At 46.2% G+C, this 22,636-nt stretch overlaps 1 protein-coding gene across 2 annotated transcripts in view; it reads left to right on the plus strand.

Moving 5' to 3' along the window:
- Sh3rf3 (SH3 domain containing ring finger 3) overlaps nt 1-22,636 on the plus strand; it is a 340,679-nt gene that overhangs the window by 163,019 nt on the left and 155,024 nt on the right. The window lies entirely within an intron of this gene.

Consider the following 22,636-nt stretch of genomic DNA (forward strand, 5'->3'; position numbering starts at 1 on the left):
TCCGATCTTCGGCTACTTGTATCCTGTTGAGTTCCTCAGAAGCTCGGTGATTCATACCAAAGTGAGACCATTTTTAAAATATATTTTTATTTTTGAGTGACACATAGTAATTGTACACATTTATGGGATATAGTGTGATGTCTCAATGCATGAATATAGTGTGTAGTGATCAGATCAAGGTGATTGCTAAATTTATCACCTCAGACATACGTAGAATTTGTGTGGAGAACATGAAATCCTCTTTTTCAAACCAGCCACTTTGAAACGTTCAATTAGTTGCTATCAATCATAGTTACCTGACTGTGCCATAGACCATTGGAAGTGATTTTTTGCTATCCAACTACAACCTGTACCCCTTGTCCACAAAGGGGGAGCATTTTGCAGGAGGCTCCTTCCAAAGTCTCCAGAGAAGAGGAGGGGCCTCCTCAGCTGACTGCCTCTAACAGGGCAGCTGCCTTGCTTGCCCGCCTCTTCCCCTCAGGCCATGCACATTTGGAAGCCAAAGGGGCTTTCATTATTTAGGGACCACAGAAATAGAGATCTCACATTGAAACATACAAATCCCAAGGTTTTCTGCCTGAAATGCTCGAGATATTAAAAAAAAATGGGGGTGTAATTGTCAAAGAAAGAGGATACCTGCTGGGCTATATTTGGAAATTCAGGGCTCTCTGGGCCCAGGTGCACCAGCTTCCCAAGCCCTAGCAGGGCTCTGTGGGTGTGGTTAGAGGAGGCCCTGCAGGGAGCAGAGGAGGAGTCCCCAACACCCCAGAACAAAGTCCTGGAAAAGAGGTGGGATCTGGGCTGCAATGGAGAGGAGGACAGGAGGCGTCCAGGAGCTGGGAGCATGGTTTGGACCAGGCCAGCTGGGGACGGTGTGGACAGGAGTGAGGACTGTGGACGGAGAGGACCAGCAGACAGACTCTACCTTCCCCTCCTCTTTGAGTACCTTTCCTGAACCTTGCAGGTAGAAACCAAGAAAATAGAAGTGACACAAAGTAATTGTACACATTTATGCCCACGGTACCATCTTACTATCGAAAAGAAAGCACTCCAAAGCAAACTCCAAACAACGAGCACCTTGCTTTGCTGAAATCAAAACCAGCAAAATGAGCAATCATTGTCATTCAGAAGAAAGGAGGAAAACAAAAAGGTAAACTCGACTCACAGGGGCTGCTGAACAGAGTTGTATTAAGAGGTTTTCAGCCCATCCCTTCCGTGTTCTATCAGTTGAATATAAATTTCTGAAAAGACCTCATTGTGTTTTGGTTAGAAAAAAATAGAAAGTTTTATTTCTATAAAATGTTCAGGTTCGAAATCTTTTCCCATCTACACATCCATTCATCCGTTCCCTTTTTAAAGGAGAGAAATAGTTTTCTGTCTATTTTTTTTTTGTTTTTTCATTTCTGATGGCTGCCAGACAAGGGTCCTTTTGGGCTTAAAGAGCCTTGGTCAGCTTCTTGGCACTCTTAGGACTCCCTAGGAATAAAGTGATTTTTTCCAGAACAGTGTCAAGGTTGCCTGGGGGCTGGGAAGGGGTCTTGAAGACCTCACAGCTCCAACTCCAGCCTGAGGGGCTCCTGATGTTCTCCCCACTTCTGGGGACCCTGTGGGACACTGGCTGATGCTAGTTAGGAGACTAGGATATTGAGAGTGAACGTGTACCCCAGTCCAAGAGCTCCAGATGGTGACTGTCCAGGCACACCAGGACGTGTGGTCACTCCAGTTCAGCAGGGCAGCCAGGGTCACACACACACACACCCACTCCTTGTCTGTGGCCCTTCCCCAGACCTGGCACAGAAAAGATCTGCAGAGCCGAATGTGCCTTGGCAGCAGCCTGGGGCTGGAGCCCGGCCTGCGCCTGCTCTGCCTGCATTTCCTTCCCCTGTGGCCGAGTGTGCTGGCATCCTCTTAGGGGCTTTTGGCTTAAGTTGAGGGTGGCAGAGGGACACACACCAGATTGCCAGCTCCTGTATTATGTTCTTGCAACTGTGTCGTGGGGGATCTTATGCAAGCAGATGAGTTGCATCGGAGGTTGAGATTATGTACTTAGGGTGGAGACCCCTGGTGTATCACGTCTAGATGGCATTTCTGTGCCCAGTACTAGCGACAAGACAAGGAAAGCAGTGAGGAAGCTTTTGCAGGTGGCCTGTGAGCCACTGGGGGCCAGAATGAGGCTGGCAACAGCAAGAATAAAAGGCTGATGCCCTAAGTTGCCTCAGAGTGTCCAAAGGGACCTTGTACGGCCCTCCTTGGCTATTCCTGTTTTGAAGTGGATCTGAGCTGAATGTCTAAATGAGGGCATCTGCTTAATTGGGCCCTGCAACAGTGGGCCCCATCTGTATACAGGGTCTGCTCAAAACCAGTGGATTCCCAATTCTGCGGGGGAGATGCAACTGGAGAGGGTGCAGATTGTTAGGCAGGGCTCTTCGCTGCCCCTTGAGAAGCCATGAAACTTGCTGGAGGTGTTCTCAGAGGCTGGGGCTGCTCAGGAGCCCTCATTGTGACTTGTTAGGCTACAGAAAAGAAAGAAAGCTACTCAGAGCCCTTCTGTGAGTCTGGTGCTCCTCTGAGCATAGCTCTTGGTATTGTTCCTCCAGCTGTCTATTCCTTGTTCATTCAGACAACATTCCCTGGGCATAGTAGAGCCAGCCATTGCTACATTCAGCGTGACTTTGGGGTTGGCTTGCCTCCTTCTGGAGAGTTCACTTCTTCTCAGTGAGATGTGTTAGGAATGTTGCTCTTGCCCCACCTCGTGCTATGGGTGTTCTGCCCAACACCAGCAAGAAGCAGATACCATACCCTTGACACATTGCTCACAGAGGAGGACCACCCTCCGCCATCTCCATTGAAATGACTGGGGCAGACCAGCTTTCAGAGAGATTCAGAGTCAGCAAAGTGCCTGCCCTGGAAGTGTCAGTGGTGCAGATGTTCTGACTGCTGCATGTGCCTGTCTTCAGACCTGTGCTCCTGCAGCACCTGGCAGTGTTGTCTGGGAATAGAGTCCCCCTGGAAGCTTCCCAGGGCTGCTTCCTCCAGCCCCCGCTGCTGCTGCTCTCGCGAGCAGGCTGCTCACATGGTGGCAGGCGCCTCTGCTCCTGCGCCTGAGAGAGAGGGCAGCCTCCTCTGTCCATGCAGCTTTGATCTGTCCCTGCGGCTGCTGTTTCTCTGACTTTGTACAGTGGCCCATGGTATTTGTTCTTCAAGAAGGAAGCCGCGTGCTATGACTGACTGACGGTAATGGACGTACGCGGAAAGACTTCAGGGCAGGTAACAGTCAGTCAACTTACAAGCCCCTAGAGCCTAGCCCATTATTTAAGACACACCCAACCTGGAATGGCAGGATCACATTTCCTCTCGTTTGGTGACTGCATTGGGAGATATCCAGGAAGAAATTTAAACATCACAGAGCTGTTTGATAGACTGTCCACTCTATGCACACAGACTGCTGCGTGTGTGTGGTGACTAAGTCCCATGCCACCCGATGCTTGGCTCATTGTGATCGAGTGATTGGGGAGTTCATTGCTCAGTTGTTTGGTGTTTGGTGCCTATGGCTTAGGTGACATAATTTAGGGTGCGTGTGATTATGGTGCTACAGTTTAGTTTGTAAATGAGAGACTTCTAATGTCTATTCCTCAATTCTCTACAGAATCAACAGAAGTTCTTTGTTTTTACTCTCAGAGAGACTTGAAATAGAAAAATATCTGTGCCCGTTGTACGGTTCTTCAACTAATGTCCACATTTAGTTTCTACTGCTGGGAGATGTGCACTTGGAAATTGAATATACATAAGTACCTTTTCACAAATTGAACTTCTATATAGTCAATCGATGTAATTCTTAAATCTGTGTTGAAGTACATGACATTGAAAATGGTCCTCTAGTGTCATTACAGGAGCACTTGCTAGAAGTTGGGAAAGGGGTGATTTTGTGGGCAAGCATGACACTTTGTGCTCTATACTGAAGTTTGGGACAGGTGCATTTTTATTTTGGCTCAGTCACTTTCTAAAAGCAGTGGTCCCTGATGACTGAACCGAAGGATGTCTGAGCACTTGATTAAAGATCAAGTCTGTAGAAATACTTCCCTGATTGATATACCCGAGTGGTTGCTTTGTTTTTCCGTGTCTGGCTTCGCTCTGAAAAGAGCACTAATTTCAAGTGACAGGTCACATCAAGGCTGATCATATGGCTCCATCAGTGAAATTTACTAAAATGATGTCTTGTGCCTTTCATTTATCATTCTTATTTTTAATTATAACTTTGAAACTTTTTTCTCATTTTCTTCTACCCACGGCATGGCCTTGCATGGATGGGAAAGAGCCACACAAACCTAGAGCTGGTATTTTCTATGAATTGCCACTGTGTGGTGGTAATTTCCGGCTGGATGAAGTTGGCTGCTGCTGGACATTCTGAACCCACTTGGGCAGCCCGCTGGCCAGTCCAGCCCTTAGTGGTAGATGGGGAACTGTGGTGTGTGCGTTTTGACAGTTCCTTACAGTGTCGTCAGTGCAAAACTGCATCACCTATCCAGAATAGCCTATTCTGTTTATTTCAGACCTCAAGAGCTGACCACGTTGAATAAAAATCTCACACCATTTAGCAACCAAAACACAAAGGCCTGAGGGACAAAGGGAGCCAGAGCTTGGGCTTGAAATCCTGCCCTCCTTTCTGGTGGACAAGGTCCCTATGCTCTTCTTCCTTATAATTCTGTTAAATTTATCTCCTGAGTTCCTTTATTTTAATTTTAAAATATACGGAAAATAGAATTCACCTGTTAAGCCAATTTTAATTCAGTGGTGATTAACCCTTCACCCCATTGAGCAACCATCAACACTATCTAGTTCTAGAACATTTTCATCTCCCCAAAAGGAAATTCTGTCCTCACTGAGCAGTCATTCCTATTCGTCCTTCTCTCCTGCTCCTGACACCTTTCTGTCTATGGCTTTGGTGATTATGGGCATTTTTTAATGAATGGAATCATAGTATATGGGGCCTCTTATGTCTAGCTTCTTTCGCTTAGTCTTTTCAAGGTTCGTCAGTGTTATGGCACAAATCAGAATTCCATTCCTTTTTTCTAGCTGAAGAATATTCCACTGCATGGACATGCCACGTTTGTTTACCAAGCATCTGTTGATGGGCATTTGGGCTGTTTCCACCTTTGGTCTCTGGTGAATGAACTGCACTGAACATTTATGTCTGAGGATTTGTTTGCCTGCCTGTTTTCAGTTCTGTGGGTGCAAAACTTAGGAGTGGAATTGCTGGGTCACAGGGTCACATTAGGTGTAACTCATTGAAGAGCCACTGCACCATTTTTCTAGAGGTGCTCTTGGATTGTACTTTTATCTGCAGTGAAGTAGAAGAAGAGGGCCCATCTGTTACAGGTGGGCAAACTTGCAGCCTTAGGAAGAGGCAGGAGACAGGGAGCCACAAACAAGCCACACAGCTGCAGAGGCAGGCAGTGCTCCAGGTTTGCATAGCTGGTGACATTTTTCCTGTGAATGTCGGCTTCATCAGTGTAAGTGGGTTGGGCTTGGAAGAGCCAGGGTGTCCTGGAAGTGGGTTAGGGAACCCACTTTGTATCAATGCCCTCCATCTTGACGTGACATCTGGATCCATCCTTTCCTTGATGATGCACAGGTCCTATCCCAAACCTCCTGAACATAGAACTCAAGGACAGGGACTTGGCATCTGTGTTTCTTGTTGCATTTGTTGTGAAAATAGTTGATCATCATGCACAACCAGGGATGAGAACTGTGGGTCAGATTGTAAGACGTGCTCATAAGAGGCACTGATACGAGCCCAGCCCACACAGCTCATGTGTGTGCATTCACGTATGGTAGACTCAGCCCACCTGGGTATGTATTCAGGTATGCATTCAGGTATTCTGGGCATCCTATCAGGTAGTCATTGCAGTGGCGATGTGACATAGTAGCGCTAAGGGCCAGAGAGGTTTCATTCTTACCCACAGCCTCACAGCTGTGAGGAGGTTCTGGGCACTGGCCAGCAGTAGGCTCACTTCCCATCAAGCTGAGCATGGAGAAGAGGCGAGAAGATCTCCTGGGAGCTGCAGAGAGAGAGAGAGAGAGAGAGAGAGAGAGAGAGAGAGAGAGAGAGAGACTGATTCTCTAGGTTCACAGAACATAAGGCTTTCTCTGGGTGGTGGCATTTGCCTGAAGATCTGAAGATGCTTCAAGTTTATTTGTAGAGATGGGGGTTTGTGGCTTCACACAGTTGTGGCAGCATGAGCAGAGCCAGGGGCTTGGCATTCTGGGTGCACTTGCAGAGAGAGTGGGTGAGCTGGGTTGGGCTGGAGCACTGGAGGTTGAAGAGCAACGATGGAGGGAGGTTTGGACAGGTGCTGTGGGCCCTTGTCCATAAAATGAGGCATTAGGACTTAGTGTCATAGGGCGTGATAGAGGCTTTGGAGCAAGGGAGGAGAGGGGCCTGAAGGAGTACCAAGACCCTGGACACTGGACAGAGAAAGGGGAGAAAGATGTGCATGAGCCCTGGGATAGTGTGGATTTGGAGGACACCACAGGAGCAGAAAGCAGCAGGCCTGAGTAGTTTCCTAAATGTGGGTGGAGTTGAGGTGCCACTGTGCTGTGTAGCATGGGTAGGTGCCCCTGAGTTGGAAGCCATGTGGTTAGGAATGACACTGGGTCATGTGTATTTAATGCAGCCTGTTTAAGAATGCAGGGGCTTGAAATACATTTTAGAAGGGTTTTCTTTTTCTTGAAATTTTAAACTCATAAATCCTCAATTATCCCAAAAGTTCTGGATTCCAGAGAATGACATTTTGAAGGGGTGAGTCCCATGGGCCTTGTAGGAGTGAGAATAACCATGCTGTGTTGCAGCCAGGGTGCTGGGGTACAGGTGGGGACCAGGATCCCACTGGAAAAGTGAATCCTCCCCAAACTTCACCTCCCTGCAAGAATGCATTTTCCCACCATCTGAATAAAACCATTAATGAATTACATTTTTATTATTCCTGCCACTTCATAAATAATGTCTCCATCTTAATTTGCATGTGTCTGTCATTTCCATGGTCTTTAAGGTTGTGTATAAATTTGCAAATTAGCCCTTCTTTACATGCATAAAGCAAACGTGCTCCTTAATGAAAGCTTTGATGAGTCTTTCTGAAAGTGAATAATCTTCACCAGTTTCTTTCTTTCTTTGAAAATTTATCTGCCATTTTGGTTTTTAATATGGAGTATGACTGGCATAGAATTTCTCTCAAAAATAGGAAATGCAAACAACATGTCAGTAGGGCCCCGTCTGTGTCCGAGGAACTGAGCTGAGAGGTCACTGGAGGGAGCGGGAAGCTCAGAGTCCCCTCCTCATGACAGTGACTCTCCATTAACAGTCTCGGTTCAGACCCCCGCACTCATTCCAGAGCTTTGCTGTCCCAAAAGGTAGCCCCAAACTACACTTGGCAGATGGCTCCCCGGTTGAAGGGCACAAATAGAGAACATTTCCATCAGTGCAAGAAGTGCCATTGGATGGCACTGCTCCAGAATAATGAATAAAAAGACAGCAGTTTTTACGGGCTGAGCATTCCTGATAAAGGTTCTGTTTGGTGCTCATTCTGTGGGGTCTCCGTTGTCAAGTTGGACAGTCCCACAGTGTCTGTCCATAATAAGGCGGTCTCCAGTGGGAAATATCCGTCACCTTAGGGGCCCTGGATCCAGCCCTGGATCCAGCCCTGGTGTTGGGCTGTTAATGGAGTCATACCAAATGCCTCTCTTCCCCCCGAGTCTTACAACGCTGGGGAAACACAGAGCCTGATAAATCTCTGTCCCTGTCTCCATAAGAAAGTTTCAGGAAAACCATAGCATACCTCCATAGAATGTGCCTACATGTTCTAAGATGAGTAACGAGAGTATGGCAATCAGCATGTGGTATTAGCAAGGTAACAACAGTGTGCCTGTTGTGCCTATCATACAGACACCAGGACTAGTCTGTAACATACAAGGTGCACAGGCCTGGGTGGGTGACTGCTGGGTTCACCTGATGCTGGTTAAGAGGCAAGCTCTGTCCTGTTGCGGCTTCCTCACCTGGCGCTCTTAGCAATGCGTCTGGCTCTTATGACATTTAGGAGGTGGACAGGTGAGTGTGGTTTGCTACCTCAGTGTGGAAGGTTCAGAACGTAGCTTTCTCTCCCAAAAGGACCCTTCCTTGTTACCCACAAAGACAAGGCCCAAGTACCGAAGCCACCAGCTCCCAGAATATTACCTATGACCATAGCAGTTCCCTGCCCCTATGTTGTACAAAAGAATACAAGAGCTTTTTAAAATGTGTTTGGAAGTCCTTTGACCTGGCCATGAGAGATTTCCTGCAAAATGTTAGTTTTTCACCTGCATTGAAAAGATTTCTAGTATTTAGAGATTTGATGTGGTTAGAAAGATATGTTTCCAACATGTAGCCCAAGGAGGAAAAACATGGAGCTTCTGGGGGCGGCGGGGAACAGTAGGGCTGGAGAGGGTCCTCAGAGCAATTTTGAACTTGAGTCTGGAGTAAGTTCCCTCAGCATCCTGTTCTTCATCTCTTGCTGCAGGTCTGCCTAGCCCCAGGCTGGGCTGTCAGTGATGAGGAGCCTCAATCCAGGGCTGGGCAGATGCCAGGAAGCCTGATAGAAGGAGGGGGTCATCACGTAGTGGTGAGAGCCTTGGTATGGGTGGTGTTTCTCCCTGATCTCGCCTTGAATTGACTGCAGGTGAACAAAAGGTACAATGTCACTGTGATTGTCACTACCTTTCAGAGGCCTTTAACAACAAAGCCATGACATGAGGAAGACTTGTCCCTTAGAGATTCTCTCTGATGTTTTTTTACAACAGATTTCATTTAAAATTTTATTATTATTATTATCATTATTATTGCAGTGTTGGGGATGGAACCCAGGGCTTTATGCTAGGAGATGCTCGATCACTGAGCGACTCCCCAGCCCATATTTTATATTTTAGATCAGCTTTAAGTTCTCAGAAAAACTGAGCAGAGGGTAGAGATTTCCCTTGTGCCCTGGAACGCCCCCCCCCCCCACACACACACCCATTCACAGCTTCCCCTCTTATCAACATCCCTGCAGAGTGGTTGATCCATTTGTTACAACTGATGACCCTACATGGAGAGGTCCTTGTCACCCCGTCCACAGTTGACACTAGAGGTCACTCTTCAGGTCAGTATGGTCTGTGGTTTTTGACAAATGCATGATGGTGTGCATCCACCACTGTGCTACCATACAGGGGTTTCACTGCCTGAAAAATCCTCTGTGCTCCGCCCGTTCCTCCCTGCCTCCCTAAACCCCTGGCAACCTCTGGTCTTCTTTCTGTCTTTATAGTGTTGCCTTTCCTGGAACATAATATAGTTGGATACAGTACGGAGTCTTTCCAGACTTGGCTTTCTTCACTTAGTAATCTATGTTTAAGGGTCCCTGTGTCTTTTCATGGCTCAGTGATCCATTTCTATTTGCCACTGAATAGCACTCCACTGTCTGGATGGACTACAGCTTGGTTGTCTACCTCCCAGAAACATCTTGTTTGCTTCTGCTTTTTGGCACTTTATGAATAAAGCAGCTGCACACTTTACTGGGCAGGTTTTGGCCTGGATGTTAAGTGTTCGTCCTCCTTTTGGGGGGTGTTGGGGCTTCAGGGGCTGCAGCTCACCTCCCAGTTCTTAGTGTAACATTTCTAGCCTATGAGTTGATGTCTGGTTTTGCCCAAGGTCATCTGGGTCACCACATTGATAGTGCCACCTGTCCCGGAGGGAGCTGTCTGTGAGCCAACCCCGCCCTGGGGAGTGAACTTGAGGAGAGAGGGGGCAGGGGAGGAGAGCCCCCAAGGTCTGGCTCTTTCTTCCCACTATTAGGACTCAGCCAGGAAACTGCTTCTTGAGGCGTGGCTTCAGCATATGGCCCAAGCTCAGGGCAGGGCCTCGGTCTGGCCCTAACTATAATGGGCCCTGCCTTCCCCTCTCTAGCTGCTCATCTAAGGCATAGGATGCTCAGAGTCCTCTTTGGTTTCTGTGAATGGCTGTTTCTGGAAAAAGAGAACTAAGCCAAGTTTAAGTGACAACAGATGTATGGATATGAGTTTCCTCCATTTTTGTATCGCAGTAGTGCAGTGAGGTAAGAGGGATGCCTCCCTTTCGAGAAGAAAAAGCCCACGGAATGAATCTCTGCTTGTGAGCACCCTCGTGGTGTCCCAGGGCTAACCTCCTGGTGCATGAGGAACTAGCCCATCTGTCTCTGGTTAGGTTTCTCACCAAGGCACTTACCTGGCGTCTCAGGCAAAAGGAGAGAGGTGTGTGGCTAGTTGGCAGCTCACTGGGCTTGACAGTCAACTGTGGGCCCTGGACAACTCTGACACCTTTCTTGACTGGCACTGCAGGAAAGGCAAGGGAGGACCTGCATTTGCCCAGAGGCCACAGCGGGTGGGGAGGAAGGCTAATAGGGATTGCTTCTCCTGTTTCCTGAAGCTGCAGGCAGGCTGAATTTCACTGTGCAAAAAATGCTCCCTTTAAGCAGCGGGGGGAAAAAAAACCATTCTAGTGATATTGAGAGCTGAAATCCTTGCCTAATTTCAGATTAAGCAAAACATAAGCATTTGGCAAATGCCAAGATTGTAAAGTTGTGCAAGCAGAAGAATCACTTTGAAATTTGAAGCACAGCCCCAGATGTTTGGGGGCATTACCATTCGGCTGTTTCTCCTCGCGTGACTGGCTGCAAACCTCCCAGGCTTGCAACCTCAGCCCTAGGGTTTGCTCTTTGCTAGCTTGCTGCACATGTCTGGGGATGAAGGAGATGTCACAGAGCACTGTTTGATTGGCTAGTTAAGAGAGAGTTCTATGGGGGAGTCAGGACAGATCTCAAAATACCCCCCTTATCAGAGTTAGTGAATGGCAACACGAGTATTTTGGACTCTGTGGGGTCAGAGATGTCAGGTTTGCTGTGGTGAACTGTGTTGCTCCAAAGTCAGGGTGAACATAAGATTCTGATGGGAATCACGTGTGTTGGCACTCGGGGGGCAACATTTGTTCCTTCAGCCTGCAGGTGAGATCAGGGTCCCTGTGAAACCAAAATGGCCCATTGGCTGTTGCTGTGGCTAGAAGGTGGAGTAGCCCTGGCTGGCTGCCAGGTGCTGATCATTCAAATATTACTGTTAGGATCTAAAGACAAAGCCTAAAAGATAAACCCCAATTAGCCTGGCCTAGGGCCACCCTCCACTCAAAGGCAGAGATGGGCTTTGAGATGGAGGAGGAATGAACTTCTGGAACCAAACTCAACTAGGATTTCTTGTCTCCCGGTGGGTAGAGCCAAGTGGATTAAATATGCTATGAAGCCTTACTTCAAGGGTTCGCTGAGAACATCCTTATGTAAAGCGTCTAGCCCAGACAGATCAAAGCACTCCTCCGGCGGGGATTAAAGATGGGAAATGAGTGGGTCTTCCTTCCCAAGGCAGCACTGGGCGGGCCTGTTGTTTGTATCCTGCCTGGAATGGCAGCTTTTGGCCCCAGAGACTACCACACAGACGTCTACAGAAAAGGAACTTCACATCCCTGCCTAGATGGGGTGTGGCTTGGTCCTCTATCCAGTGCTTTATTTTTGGCCGTCACCCCAAGGATGCTGAGTAGTGTCAGCAGCATGATTTTGCAGGACCAAATGTTAAACTTGCTGTGTTATTTGGAATTGATAAAGAATTTTGCAGCATCTTGATATAAACTTCTCTCTCTCTCTCTCTCTCTCTCTCTCTCTCTCTCTCACTCTCACTCTCTTCCTCAACCAGTGAAGGGCAGTCACTGGAAAGAGACAAATATCTTCAAATTTGTCTGCCTGCAGGTTCAGCCAGGCCAGGGACATCAGTGCTTCCCTTTCCCTGCTCTGGGCCCAAAGTTTGGGTTTACCCTCACTGTTCTTTCTCATTCTTGCAACTTTTCTGGGGTGGTGATGGGTCAAGAGGAACTCAATCAATATAGATCTGTGTTGCAAATGATAGGGAGCTCTCCTGGTGGCAGCAAACAGGGCCAACAGGCTTATTCCAGAGCAGAAAGTCCCACCCTCCCGTATCTTCTCTTATCATCCCTGTTGTTTAAAATTGTTCACTCTACCTTCCTTCCCCTTTTAAAGTGTGCTGATCTGAAAAGTGCCAGTGGAGTCAAGGGGTATGGCCGGGTATGGCCTGGCTCCTGCTAGCCTATCTTGGCCGTCCTTCTTTCCTCAATCCAACCTGGAGACTTTTCCAGCCAGATAAAGTCTCCTCTGTCTCCTTGGAAGAGAGAGGGCCAGTAATGTAGGTCTACTATCCTGCATTTAGAATTTAGAAATCCCCCATGGGTTACATTGGGGTCCCTTCTGGCAGGAGCAAGGTGAATGAGGGGACATGCCATCCTAGGGTTCCCATCATGTGTAGCTCCACTCGTGGACTTCAAGGAGCTCCTGCCTGAAGGCTGGGAAGTGAAGGGCCAGGGCTCCCCCCCTGGGTCTGGAGCCAAGCCAACGTGGACTTTACCTGGTCAACCACTTCCTAAGCAGGCAGGAAGGAGGAAGAGTGATGGCCAGACTACCAGATGGACTCCTCAGGCAGTTTGAAAGGTTAACACAACCTCTGTACTGCAAAATTAGATCACTATCCTCAGAATGCCTAATTTCCAGTGAGTTGTTTTGTACTAATCTGAATGGCCATGACTGCAGTTTAGCAATACTGTCAGCCCATGTTTCTGTGGCTCAACCAACAATATGTCAAAATATATATTTTCTGAAAATTGCTTATACTGAATATGTATACTATGGTTTATATAGAAGGTATCCCCCAGAAAGACTCATGTGTGAGACAAATGCAAAAACGTTTAGAGGTGAAATGATTGGGTTGGGAGAGCCTTAAGCTAATCACTGATGGATTAAATGGGTGGTAACTGGAGGCAGTTTGGAAGTGGCTGGAGGAGAGAGGTCACTGGGGATGCGCCTTTGGGGTTTATATTTTGAGTCTGGTAACAGAGCTCTCTGCTTCCTGAGCTGCTTTCCTCCTCCCCAGCCTTCCACCATGACATTCTGCCTCACCTTGGGCCCAGAGCAATGGCGTCAGCTGTCTGTCGATTGAGACCCCTTGAACTGTGAGCAACAAATAAGCTTTTCTCCTAAACAATAGCCCCATGTCATAACTATTTATCCAGCATTTATGCTGCATTCAGTGTTACAAGACTTGAAGTATACAGAAGGATGTTCACAGATTTCAAGCAAATGTCAGGCCACTTTATATAAGGGGCTTGAGCCTCAAAGGATTTGGGCATCTGAGAGGAGTCCTGGAGCCAGTTCCATGCGGATACTCGGGGACGACTGGGTATAGTTCCCGGAGAACGGAGAACCCCGTCATTCCCTTTGCCTGCCTGCCCTCCATCCCTCCATCTGGGCTTCCCTTCCCAAGTCGGGCTGGTTCCTCCACTTCCCTCCTCCTGCTACCTGGAAACCCTCCATTCATCTTCTAAAACTAGAATGCCACCCGGTCTGTGGTGAAGCCAGCCCTCATTTGTTCCTGCTGCTGTGTAGCAGCTTGTCTGCCCCTCCTTTTAAGCCTTCGCCTCTGTCCTAGCTCCATAAAGAAACTGTCATGTTGCCTTGACTCTTTCATATGGATTTTGTCGAGGATCAGAGAGTATATAACTGTGAACCCTTTAAAGTACAGCAGGTGATCACTGAAATACACAGAAATAAATAGACTCTTCTCTGAGCTCAGTTTTCATGACCATTGGAGTCTCAGGCTTCACTCTGGTCGGACAGGTCTCTAGTTGCATTTTTGGAGGGCTGGGCAGAGAAGGGTGATAAGAACCAACAGGAGAGATGTCCTGCTGTTCTCTGCACAGTAGTCCATGGCCGAGTCCACTGGAGAAGAAGGTGCGGGCTCTGTCTCTTTCCCAAGCTCACAAGCTGTCAGGTCTCACCACAATGAGCACAAAATTGCCTTACCTGATGGTGGAACTCACCCAGGTCTGCATTCTCAGCAATGAGTCACAGCTTCCTCTTTGCATCTTCTAATCCAGGACCAGTTAGACCATTTCCCTGCTAAAAGAGGTTATTCTACCTGTTGGATCTTCATTTTTTTTTTTTATCTGGGAGCATGTTAGGCCTCTCTCAACCTAAAATGTCTAAACCCTCTACTAAGTATGTCAGCAAAATGAGTAGCTCTGTAATATGCAGAACTATCATTCTTGTAAAATTATTGGTATTCCTCTCCTGCACAGATGTCACCCCAGGGGCAAAAGTAACAGGTGAATAGGCAATGTCAGACAAATGAATTTATTGATAGAGGAAACGGAAGCTCTTCAGGCACAGTGCTTTGCGTGATGTGTGTGGGCAGCAGAATGATGCAGTGGAATGACCTGGACTCAGATCCCTGCCCTGCTGCCCATCAACTGTGTTTACCTTTCTGAACTTGCAGTGACAAGAACTTGCCCATCTTGCAGTATTTTCAAATGCAGATTAGAATGTATGAAAAGCATCTGAGATTGTTCCAGATGAGCTCAGAACTGGCTGCAACTACTGATAAAGTCGCATCAGTGTAAGTGATGATTATTACTGATGAGTATTAATGGTGAAGGAATAGTGTTCGGGGAAGAAAGACGTGGACGTACCAGATGCCAAGGTACATGAATGTGTTTTTCAAATATATCTTTGTCGGCCTTCTTCACATTCTTTGAGGTATGCACTCGGTAATAGAACTCAAGCCTTGTATCCTCGGATTCACTTTTAATTAGACTGTTCTCATCAAAACGCCATTCCTTTATTATCTTGCCACTTAATTTAGTAAATTGGTAGAGCAAATGTGGCATGCAAATTGCCTCTTCCTCATTCCAGAACATCATCCTTCATTGCCAAAGTCAGTGTTGGATTAGGAGCGTTTGAAGTGGAAATCAGTTGAGTCAGGGCACACAGTTGTTGAATTTTGATTATCTGCTTATAGTATTTTGAAAATTAGATTATGCTTTGTTTCCATTTAACAAAGGAAGATAAATGTTTCGGCTGGTGTTTTTATTAAAATCGAAATTAACAAACACTCTTCAATGACGAGATAGAGTACCGGAGATGAGACCAATCAATAGAGGATTAAACTTTTCAAAGCCAATTTAGGAGTCTTGTCTAGATAAAAATCCTCTTGTGGCAATTTAGGAGCCTTGCTTAGATAAAACCCTGTGGTAAAAATGAATAAATATGTGGTCAATGTCAACCCTCTGGTCCCCTGCAGAGCAATTCTTCGAGGAGAGACAGATTTCTGGAGGGGAAATCTGCCTGCAGCCACCATCCTGTGTGCTGGAGGAGATGTGTAAGGAACGGGTGGGTCACATGTTGACATCCAAGACTGACCATGAAAATCCCAAAAGTCTGACCAAATGCCAGTGGACTAAATGCCACTGCTGTCCTACAGACCTGGTGTGGTCAGTCCTTCAGGACTTCAGGGATAGGGAGCTAGGGCTGTTCTCTGGCAGATCCTAGCACTGAGGATGACTGGCTCTGATAATTAGCCCAATGATTCAGCAAATGCCTCATTTTAAGGAAGCAGAAACTCTCTCTCTCTCTCTCTTTTTTTTTTTTAAATCATCCTGGCAACTGGAAGGCACAGTAAGGAAAAATAAAGAGTAAGGGAGAGGGAAAAGAGGAAAGAGAGGATTAGAGGGTGGGAGAGAAAGAGAGAGACGGGGAGGGATGGATACACGGATGCTTAGTGTGAGTTTTAGCATTCTGGGGTCCCCCCCAAAATTCGCCCTCTTCTCCCTTCCCTGTGGAACTTTGGGCGTGCTGCCATTCCGGTAGAAGTCCTACATCCAGATCCTGCTCTTTAAACCCACTGAGTCTGAGGGTGTCCAAGATGAGTGGAGGCAAAGCCAGACCTACCCAAATGTTCCCAAGGGCAGCTGTGGCCATGGAAAGGTAAGGCGGAAGTGCAGGACACTGAGCCAAGGAGTGTACAAGTGCTCTTGCCTTAGAGTCGAGCCAATGAACTGTCAGTCCCGAGGAAGCTTGGATTTTTAAATAAGTCTATAAATAATTTCACAAATGGGGCCTGTGCTGTATAATAGCGTGCGCTGATTTTGAGTGCTACTACAAGAATAAATTTGCTGAATGAATAAATCTGCAGTAGCCGCCAGTCGAATGTGAAAGGCTGGCCCAGGGCAGAAATAACCTTTTAACAAGGACTCATTCACTGAGCACAAAGGCCACCACGTAAGTGATTTCTAATTCATCAAGGGGTAGACTATCAGCTCATTCTTGTGTTTCCAGCAGATGAGAATTCAAATGAGGGCCCTTCTCCAGCTCGGAAATCAGCCTGCCGATGTCTGCCAATCTCTCTGCGTTGGGTTATGGGCAGGCAGTTTTATTGTTATCAATTAAAGTTCTATGCACAAACCTTGTAATGTTAAGATGGGGCCAAGAGGTAGCTTCCCCCCCCCCACCCACCCCCCACCCGCTAGATTGAAATTTAATGAGAGCAGGCAGACACCAAACGCCAATCCCAGGAAGTGGGCTCACTGGAGAGCTGTGCCCAAGAGGCACTAGATCATACCAGTGCCTTTATACCTCATTGCAATGTTCTGGCAGGAGGCAAAGAGGGAACTTATAGATACTGTGCTGCTACTGCTTTGACCAGCCATGCCTGGGCTCCTGGCACAAAGAGAGGCCTCTAGAGAGAGGCCTCGACTTCCATAATGGAAAGGGGAAGCGTGTGCTTCGTAATTGGGAAGGAGAGCAGGGGGCCATCAGGACCCTCTGGCTCACCATGTTGGATTCGTCAGCTTTTGGTTGCTGAGTCAAAAATACTTGACAGGAATAACTTTGAGAAGAAGTTTGTCTTGACTCATGGTTTCAGAGGCTTAATCAATGGTGGGCTGCCTCTATTGCTGTGAGCCCAAAGTGAGGCAGAAAATCATGGTGGTTGGTCATGGTGGAGGAACATTGCTCACCTCCTGGCTACTGGGAAGCAGAGGGGGGGAGGGGAGAAGGGACCACAGGGAAGATGAACCCCTCCAGGGCACACCCCCAGTGATGCACTTCCTCTAGCCACACTCTACCTTCCTACACTAGTTAGTCCATTCAAACTAGGATGAGTTTGATTAGCACTCAATATCTGAGTGCTAATCTTTTAGTTTTTATTAAGTTTATATTTTATCTTTTACTGTTTTTTGGTATAGTTACAAACTTGTGCAATCACCACTACTAATTCCAGAATATATTCATTTTCAAAATGAACCCTTTACTCAATAGCAGCTGCCCCCCTTTTCTGCTGTTCCCCAGCCCCTAGCAACCACTAATCTACTCTCTGTCTCTAAGATGTGTCTATTTTGGACATTTCATATAGATAGAATCAGGAAATATGTAGCCCCCCCTTTTTTTTTCTTTTGGTACCACCACTGAGCCACATCTCCATCCCTATTTTGTATTTTATTTAGAGACAAGGTCTCGCTGAATTGCTTAGTACCTCGCTTTGGCTAAGGCTGGTTTTGAACTCGCAATCCTCCTGCCTCAGGCTTCCGAGCTGCTGGAATTATAGGTGTAACCTTTTGTCTAGTACTTTTTCTCTTAACAGAACACTGTCAAGGTTCATTTTGATTCTAGCATGTGTCAATGGTTTATTCTTCTTATGGCCTGTATTTGCCTGTTTGCTGTTACTATCATGAAATTCCTAAGTCTGGATAACTTATAAAGAAAATTTAGTTCACCCTTTTGGAGGCTAAAAGTCCAAACAATGTGGCACAGGCTCTTGTGAGGACCCCCTAGCTGTGTGACATCATGATGGATGGCATCATGGCTGGAGCACTTAGGGGACAGATTGCACACATTGCACAGGGAGCCAGAGACAGACTGGGGTCTCATGAGAACTATGTTAATCTCTTCTAGGGTGGTGCTCCCAGTGACCTAATGACCTCTCCCTAGGCCCCACTTGTAATGCTACAAAACACTGGGGAATCAGGTTTCCAACACATGAACCCATGGAGGACACACTCCAACCATATTTAAACCGAGAAATGGCCAAGCAATAATTTATTACGTGACTAGACCACATTTTGTTTATCCATTCATCAGCTGATGGACATTTGGGATGCTCTTTTTTTTCCCCCATGGATAGTTAGTGCTGCTGCTTTGAACATTTATGCACAAGTTTTATGTGGACATATTTTCATTGTTCTAGGATGATGGAGTTTCGGGTCATATGGCAACTTTCTTTACCCTTTTGTGGAGCTGCCAGGCAGTGATTCAAAGTGGCTGCACCTCATTCTGTTCCCACCAGCATGTGTAAGGATGCCAGTTTCTCCATGTCCTCACCAACGCTTGTTATTGTCATTGTGATTATAGCCGTCACAGTGAGAATGGAGTGGTTTTGATAAATCTTTAAATTTTTAAAATAATAAGGAAAGTTAGTTACCTCCTCAGTGGAAGATAAACCAGGTTAAGGGTCTGTAAACTAATATCTGTAAAGTGCTAATAAGGCCTTTGAAGATGGTGTTTGAGGAAGTTGATCCTCATTCCGGAATCCCTTGCTCAGAAGCGGTGACACCTTCCAGGAGGGAGGCAGATGGAAGGAGAAGGGCTGTTGGTGCACTGAGTGATGACCAGCGAGTGGCTGAGGGTGAGGCTGACTGTGAATCTACTTCAGCCTCCAAGGAGCAGGATTTTCCTCTCCTTGCTGTGAACGTGTTTGCCTCTCTGCATAGTATGTGCACACGTGCACGTTGACACCCAGGCTCCTGGAGGGAACAACGGAGATGTCACTTCCCCAGACCCTCCCCTCTCCCATTTCTAACAATAAATACTGATACAGAAAAATGCAATCGCTCAATCTTGGCAAGCAAAACATTTGTCCTGGGACCGGCCTTTGGCTGTGTAAGGAGCATTTTTTTGGAATGCGTGTGTGGGTTTCATGTCTTGTTTTTCCTAGAGGCCAGAAGGGAGGACATCACGGTTCTTACAAGGCCCTAGGGGTCAGGGTGGGGTTCCTTGGCCACATTTCCTTTATAGTGCTGGGAAACAACCCACTGGTCTTTAATTATTCTCTAAAATTCGATGTCTCACTCCTTCCCTGCAGCTGTCCTGGCCAGAGTCAGGGCGGGTCAGTTTACACAGAGCAAGCCCAGAAATCCTAGAGTCTTGGGAGCAAAGTGACTTTCAGGGACTGCCTCCTGCTGGACTGGCTTTGTTCGCCTACCGTGCACTCAGCCCTTTCCCACGTCCCCCAGTCTGCTGGCCTCAAATCTAATGGGTCTCAGGCACTTAGGGAACCCATGACTACCTGAGGCCGCCCATCTCCTCCTTAACCCTGATTGCCAGAAAGTTCATTTCTGCCTGGATTCCAAGTCTGCTGCCTGTTAATAGCCACTCAGTGGTCAGTGCTCCATCCTGAGGGCAACCCCACACATGCTTTTACAGAAGGGCCCTTTAATCAAAGTCCGCAAAACAGCGGTGATCCCCCACCCCACACTCAGCACCTGGTTTCTAAGCCAGGTGTCCCCGTGTGTCCCTTTGAATGTCTTGCAGGCTCCCACTGCTCCCCCCTCATTACCATTGGACAGTGGTAATGGTGATTAGAACATGGACCACCTATCCTTTCATTCCAAGTCACTTCTAGGAAATATTTTGTGCTGGGTTAAACATGTGCATGATGTTAATATTAGAAAAAAATCTTTGTACTCTGTGTTCGATATTTTCCTCGTGAAACATGATGCGTATACACAGTTTAAAGAATAACAATACAATGAGCACCAGCATGTCTGCTTGGAGACCAGAGGCTCTCAGGTGCTGTCCTGACCACCTACCACCCCTGAGGGAACTGCCTGCCTGCTTTTCTTCCCTGTGGCAAAGCCATTTCAGGACACGTACGTACATATATGTCTCCAAATGGTTTATTTTATTTAATTTGTCTTTATTATAGACTTAGCATCAGAATGTGATCTTCTATAACTTGCTCCTTCCACTCAGCAAAAAAATCAACTACACTGATGCATTGACGATGATGTTGATTGATTTTTTTCTCTATTTTTAGTATTCTGTGATTTGAGACTATCCCTGTCATCCACTTGACAATTGGTGGGAGTTTTGGTTGCTTCCTACCCGGAGATTTCCAGCTATCCTCTTTGGAGCTGGGTATCTGGCAGTGGGGCCACACTTGACACTTCAAGCAGCCGTGGGGACAGACATTGTTTTCTATAGCCTTGCCAACACTTGTTATTGTCAGACTTTTAAGTTTTGCCAATCTGGTGGGTGTGAAATAGCATCTTGTTGTGGTTTAATTTGCATTTCTCTGATTACCAGCGCTGTTGAAGAACTTTTCATCTCATTAGGGACCATTCATGTGTGTCTTTTTGTGTTGCTGTTATTGTTCTAACTATACATGACGGTATAATGCATTTTGACTCTTATACAGTGCCTGTTAGGTTCCTAAGCAGCCCTCTGCATCTGAGGGTTCTACATCCACAGATTCAGCCAACCTCACCTTGAAAAAATTACATAAATACTGAACAAGTACAGACTTTCTTGTCATGATTCCCTGCACAATGATTTACAAGGTTTTTATGTTAGGTGTTATAAGTAATCTAAAGGAGATTTAAAGTATATGGGAAGATGTGTATAGATTCTATGCAAATACTCTGCATTTTATAACAGGACTTGAGCTTCTGTGGGTTGCGGTATCTGCAGGGATCCTGGAATCAAATTTCTCATGAATACTGAAGGGTGACTCTACTTGTGTTTTTCTTGAAAAGTTCTACATTTCTTTTTCTCAAAGATGCATAAATAGTTGTTATCTAGTGATTATACTCTTGCCACTGTTTTAAGTGGAGCCATTACTGCTTCTTCCTTCCCAATAAAGTAAGCTCCATTGCGGGGACGCCTGTCTTACAGGTGAGCAAGCTGAGCACCACATGGAGTGGCTTGCTTAGTAACTCCTGGGATCTGGGCAGGGCCCATCCCAGCCCCCAAGCATGCTATCTGCACAGCTCAGTTCTGGCTCAACTGAGGGGGTTATTTATATATCCTGGATGTTAATACCTTGTTTCAGAAATGTGTTGTAAATATCTTCTCTCTGTTTATGTTTATTTTCCCCCTCTCTTTTCAATGACCTTTAATGAATCGAAGTATTAAAGTTTTGTTGTTTTTCAATGAAACACATTTTCTTTTGTGGTAAGTATTTTATCTTGTGTCTTCTCTATCTTGGAGCCATATATTAACTTCTATAAATTTTATAGTTTTGCTTTTCATAGTCAAGGATTTAAGTCAAGCTGGGCTTGGTGGCACAGGCCTGTAATCCCAGAGGCTTGGAAGGCTGAGGCAGGGGGGTCCTAAGTTCAAAGCAGCCTCAGCAACAGAGCAAGACCCTGTCTCAAAATAAAAAGGGATGAGGATGTGGCTCAGTGGTTCTGCACCCGTGGATTTAATCCCTGGCATAGTAATAATAATAAAAATTATGATAATAACTTAAGTCAAGTAGCTTGCATTCAACATATGGTGTGTGGTAGGGGGCCAGTTCTTTTTCTATCCAGATAATCTAACTTGCCAACACCCCTTATTGAGCATTCTGGACTTTCCCCATGGATCTGTGGTGGCTCAGAAATTGAGTCGTCTGCTTGACTCTGTTCTGTTCCGTTGGCCTATCGGTCTGTTCTTGCTCCAACTACACTTTTGCAATTACCGGAGCTTATTTAAAGCCTTGGTATCCTGTAGAGTAAAGGCCTTTCCTTTTCTCATTCATTTTGAATTGATTTGTTAAGTACTTGAAAATCTGGTTGAGATTGACATTGGAAATGCACTTATACTATGCACTAAGTTGAGGGGGAAAAAATAATCACAGCTGTTTTGAGTCTTGCTGCTCAAGAACATAATAATTCTTTCAGCTTATTTAGATCATCTTTTAATATCTTTCAATAAAATTGCACAGTGTTCTTCACAAAGGTAAAGTACATTTTTTTTGCTAAGTGTGTTCCTAGTCTCATTTATAATGGCATTTATAATTCTTATCTTTTATTTTATTTTAATTTTTTATTGTGGGTTGTTCAAAACATTACAAATTTCTTGACATATCATATTCCAACTTTGATTCAAGTGGGTTATGAACTCCCACCTTCACCCCATACACAGATTGCAGAATCACATCAGTTACACATCCATTGATTTACAAATTGCCATACTAGTGTCTGTTGTGCTCCGCTGCTGCCTTTCCCATCCTCCACCCTCCTCCCTCCCCACCTCTCCCCTCCCCTCCCCTCCTCTCTCTCTACCTCCTCCACTGTATAACCCTGAGGGTCTCCTTCCATTACCATGCATTCTGACTACCTATTAATGGTGTATAAAAAAGCAGTTGCCTTTCATATATACAGCTGCCCAGAGTTCTTGTTTTAACTCTTAGCCTTTATCTAATGCTTCTTTTCTGTCAGCTGAGCACTTTCTTTCTTCATCTTGTTGTTGTGGATACTTCCAAATGTTCATAGTTGTGGAGGGTCTGTTGTGACGACCCCCACATGTCCAGCAGGGTCCAGCATTAACAATCATCGATGTTGGACCAATCTTATTCCAGAAGTCTCTCCACTGCTTTTGGTTTTTGGAATGTTTAATAGCCAACCTCAGACACTATCCTGGTTTGCTCCTTAATACTTCAGGATGTATCTACAACAGCT

The sequence above is a fragment of the Marmota monax genome, unplaced genomic scaffold (assembly GCF_021218885.2).
Source record: "Marmota monax isolate L192 unplaced genomic scaffold, Marmota_monax_Labrador192_F-V1.1 WCK01_AAM20220418_F8-fsc00204, whole genome shotgun sequence".
NCBI lineage: Eukaryota > Metazoa > Chordata > Mammalia > Rodentia > Sciuridae > Marmota > Marmota monax.